Source organism: Crocuta crocuta, unplaced genomic scaffold, assembly GCF_008692635.1.
Source record: "Crocuta crocuta isolate KB4526 unplaced genomic scaffold, BGI_CrCroc_1.0 scaffold28, whole genome shotgun sequence".
In the NCBI taxonomy this organism is placed as follows: domain Eukaryota; kingdom Metazoa; phylum Chordata; class Mammalia; order Carnivora; family Hyaenidae; genus Crocuta; species Crocuta crocuta.
Window position 1 is genome coordinate 2,476,634 of NW_027533256.1, and position 4,998 is coordinate 2,481,631.

General features: G+C 46.0%; 1 protein-coding gene across 1 annotated transcript in view; it reads left to right on the forward strand.

Annotated features, from left to right (window-relative positions):
- The window catches only part of ANXA11 (annexin A11), a 43,575-nt gene that overhangs the window by 1,770 nt on the left and 36,807 nt on the right, over positions 1-4,998 (forward strand). The gene's annotated exons all lie outside the window — the stretch shown is intronic.

Genomic DNA, 4,998 nt, shown 5'->3' on the forward strand with positions numbered 1-4,998 from the left:
AAAAAAAAAAAAAATTAAATAAAAAATTAAATAAATAAATAAATAAATAAATAAATAGAAGAAGAAGAAGAGAATGAGATGGAAATAAGTCCAGACTGAGAGGTGGGAGTAGGAGATGGCTGAAAGTCCCCTTTGATTCCCTTATGTAGCCAGGGCCAGGGTGACAGATAGGGCCCATCCTGGATTGCTGTACCTAGAAGGCCAAGATCGATTAGTGATGCCTTGGTCTTGTGATTCAGGGGAGGATGGGTAGCAGTAAGAATCCAGCCAGAATAGGTTAGTGTGGGCTCTTGGCAATTCACTGCAGAACAGAGAGGGAGAGAGAGAGAGAGAGAGCGCGTGCAAGAGAACAAGCCCGTGTAGGCAGGAGGTAAATGTAGAAACGAAATCTGTGCCGAGTGCTGTATGTTCAGAGGACCCAGAGCCTTTCTGGAACTCCCCCTCCTTCCTCTTGCATTCACCTCCTCCTCTCTCTCCTCAGTGTCTGCCTTTCCCCCTTAAGCCTGAGCAGCTCCTGGCACTTGATCCCATGGAGGTCACCCAGGGAAGAGTCTGCGTGCGGGTGCATTACTCAGTCACAGCCAAGCAAGCAGACCAGCTTCCCTGGATTTTTCTCTAGAGCACCTTCTTGATGCCTTTGTCTCCTGGAGCACTGAGAGTTTGAAAGATCCTAGATAGGAAAGTTGCTTAGGGGAAACGAAGAAACTGAAGTTTCTTTGCTGGAAATTTGCATGTTTAAAAGGAGTTGTTGCAATTCAGCGGAACTTTCTAATAACTACCGAAACCATACCACCGTAGGCCTCCTGACCCTGGCCCCTGGTCCCCATGAAATAACAGTCTGATGTCACCCCGTGGTTTGTTTTGGGGAGGATCCTAACAGTACAGCGTGAACAGTGACTCAGATAGATTGATGGGAGAAAGTAATGGGCCAAAAAGGAGTCCGTAGACAGAGTTCTGATCCATTATGGGTCCCCTGGGACAAGCCATGGACCCACACAGGGTCCCAGTGTTCTGGATGGTAAAAGTGCCTACCCCGGAGAGTTCTTTGCAGAAACTGGTGAGAAGATGTTTGTGAAGGGAGTTTAAGATGATAGGATGTGGTGATGACAATGTTGATAAGTTAGGTACTCACCGCAAGGAACCTTGGAAAGGGATGGAGTGCACAGGTGGTTGACCCCCCGTTCTGTGATCCTGTAGTGGCTGGTCTTCCGGGGACTTGTGCTCCTGAAAGTGCCACCGCCTTAGCAGTAAAGAAAGGACGACTTGCCCCTGAAATGGAGAGGGAAGTCCCGTGACCCCAGCCTTCAACACCTACAGCTTGGGGAGAGTTGGCCGGAAGGACAGTGAGAGGAGAGGAACCTGCGTGACGGTGGGGAGGAGAAGCCCGGAGGGGGTTAGCAGGGCGGAGGGAGCCTGTGGCAGAGGAAGCCTGCCAGTGGCATCTCTGGGGAGAAAGGGTGTTTTTCCGGGGCAGGGGGCAGAGGGGGGGTGCTGGTGATAGCAGATGTGAGTGTGCTGTGTCCACCTAAAAGGTCACGGCTATTTTTAGGAAGTGGGTGAAGAGCCATGTTTCTGTTGAACTCAGCATGAGTGAGTACCCACTGTTTGCCTAGCCTTGTGCTGTGTGCATAAAAGCAAAGGCCACCCCACCCACCCTGGGTTGTCCTCCTGGGTTCCCCTGAGCCGTGGAGCACTGGGTGAGAACCAGGACTGGAGCGTGGCCGTGATCATGACTTCAGTTTTGGGCAAGTGGCGTTTGAGGTGTCTCTGAGGTACCAAGTAGGCAGGTATGTGGGGGGCTTAGGAGGGGTCCGGGCTAGAAAGCCGTTTTTTTTTGTCTGGATTGTATCTGATTTAAGGTATGATGGGATTGAAGAACTCACCTTCAAAGCTGAGTAAAGGAAGATGAGCCTATAAAGGAGTGGGGGGCAGGGACAAGGGGAAGTGACAAGGAGGGTATTCGGCCCTTTAGCCGGGGCAGTTTTTTTTTTTTTAATGTTTTTTTATTTATTTCTAGGAGAGAGAGAGAGAGAGAGACAGCGTGAGCAGGGGAGGGTCAGAGAGAGAGGGAGTGACAGACTCTGAAACAGGCTCCAGGCTCTGAGCTGACAGTCAGCACAGAGCCCGACGCAGGGCTCGAACCCACGAACCTCAAGATCATGACCTAAGCGAAAGTCGGACGCTTAACTGACTAAGCCACCCAGGCGCCCCTAGCCGGGGCAGTTTTGGTAGGATGTTGGAGCAGAAGCCAGAGTGGAATGAATGGGCGGAGGAATTGCAGGAGGTGAGGATTCGGGGACACTGAGTGTAGACAGCTTTTGAAAATGTTGGCTCTGAAAGGAAGGAGAGGATTGGGTGGTGCTGCAGGAGGCCTGCACTGAGGGGGTATTTGTTTCCGTTTCTCAATTCATTCTTTTATTCCCATTCCACCCAGGAAGTTAGCCCTGTGGGTGGCCTGCAGCCCAGGGTGCCCCCGGTGTCCCCTCTGTCATACAAAGACACCTGTAAATGTTTGCTTCTTTTACAGAATGGATTCATGCTGCACACCTTACTTTGTGGTTTTGATTAGTTTATCACAGGCACTAACCCTGGGTTCACATTCCTGCTGGTCAGTAACAGCTGTGGGCTGTTCTGTAGTGCAGATAGACCATCATTTATATGACCTTTCCCTTCTTGACGGACCTGAGACTGTGAACTGTTTCTGTAGTTTGAAACAGTGTTGGAATAAACAACCTATAGGACCCTGATTGGAATGTCATTGAATGTATTTATTTATAAGGAAGAGTGGACGTTTTTATGACATTAAGTTTTCCAAATCAGGGATAGATTACAGGCCTTGTAATACATCTGTAGTAGATACTATGAATGGGGATCCAACTGGATATGCAAACTGGATAATAATTTTTGTGTGTTCTTTCCACTTTTTCTATTTGTTGGTCATTAATTTCAACCTTTATCATTATTCATTCCCTCTTTTGGTTATTTTGTTGCTCTACTTTTAATATCTAAATTGGTTCATTTATTTTTAGTCTTTTAATTCAATAATTAATTTTTTTAATTTCTTTTTTTTAATGTTTTATTACTTATCTTTGAGAGAGAGAGATAGAGCATGAGTGAGGGAGGGTCAGAGAGAGAGGGAAACACAGACTCAGAAGCAGGCTCCAGGTTCCAAGCTGTCAGCACAGAGCTCACCACGGGGGTTTGAACCCATGAACTGGGAGATCATGACCTGAGCTGAAATCTGACGCTCAACCGACTGAGTCACCCAGGTGCCCTTAAAAACCATGTAAAGCTCAACATTTTTGTTTGCATGTACAGCTCTAGCTGGTGAGCCTTTGAAATGCTCACCTTTCCATTGCTTTCTGGTTACCATGTAGATCGGGGTGTTTTTTTTAAGTTTATTTATTTATTTTTAGCAGGCTGAAGCAGGCTCCAGATTCCGCCTCCCCCTCTCTCTATCCCTCCCCGCCTAGTATGTGCACATGCACTCTCAAAAATAGGTAAACATTAAAATTTTTTTGATTATTAATTTTAGGTGTATAAAGAAGAAAGGATGAAGGGATTCTCCCAGATCGTTGGCAATCTGTTCTCCTAAAACACAGATGACATGGTATTTAAGGCCAAAGGCCAAAAGCAGTAAATGACAGAAAATACAATCCGCTTATCGCAAAGATAAGCGTGATAAACCTGTACACACCAAACAGATGCCAGATGAATCCATCTGGAACAAATATAAGTACAGCTTGACTTAAATAAAGATCATAGTAAGAAATTTCTGGAATACCTCTCAGAATTTGATAGATACTCAAGGAAATGCAGATAAGCTCAAGTAAATAGATGTATCTATAATATGTGTCCCACAGAAAATACACAGCCTTCCCCCTCCCTGAAACCTTTGGGTAGAGATCATGTAGTTGCCACCAAGAATATCTTAATAAGCCCAATAAGAAGAAATTTTGCTGATCACATTCATGAATCATAACCCAATAAAAGCCCCAGTCAACATTAAAATATGATCATACTGCCCCACCCCACAAAAATACTCAGAAATCCAGGACGCTGTCTCCTAAAATATCCTTAGATCAAAACTGATCTACAGGGTGGGGCATCTGGCTGGCTCAGCAGGAAGAGCCTATGACTCTTGATCTCAGGGTTGTGAGTTCGAACCCCACATTGGGTGCAGAGCCACCCAGGCACTCAATAAGTGCATTTTTTAAGACAGTAAGTGACAGACTCAGAAATGTAGAGGGAGGCATCAGCTAAGGGTTCACTGCGTGGCCTGTTTATTTTTAATTCAGACTTATGGGGAGTAGGTGGTGCTCAGGGCTCCCCTACCTGCTTCTTCGCTCCCTGATCATCATGAAATAATCCGGTCCCAGTGATCCCATGATAGCCAGCTTCTGAGGAGGGATGGGTAAAATAGGATTTGCCTGCAGCCCCGGGTACACCTGCCCCTTCCTTTATGTCCAAAGTCACAGACAGCTCCCACCGGCAATTACACTGTTCCTTCCTCTTTGCAACAGCACATGACCTTTCTCAATGCCACAGGGATGTGACAAAAGAGTCAGTGCACAAAAATGTCCTGGGGCCAAATGTCAGATAATAAAGACTTGGGCCCCCAAATCTTATACTCTTGTATGTTGGTGTTTGAAGTCACATCAGCGATTTCAGGGGAAATCCTAGTGAGTAGTTTTCCAAGCCCTGTGTTTGCAGGTAAAGGCAAAGGGCTGAAAAACGGGCTGGAAAAAACCCTCAGCCTGCTGAGGCAGGATTATTGAAAAAGGCCTCAATGTATTTTTAATAATAAGCATTTCCACTAATAGGTTTTCTTTGTGTTTACCTGATATGTCTTTGCCGGCCCTTAATTTTTAATCTTTTGTTTTTCATTTGAAAAAAAATATTTCCTCCATGATCAGCACATGACTGGGGGGATGGAGTGGGGGATGGCAAAAGCGCTGATAATAGTAACAAACTGAATTTGTTGGTTTAAGTCTTTGG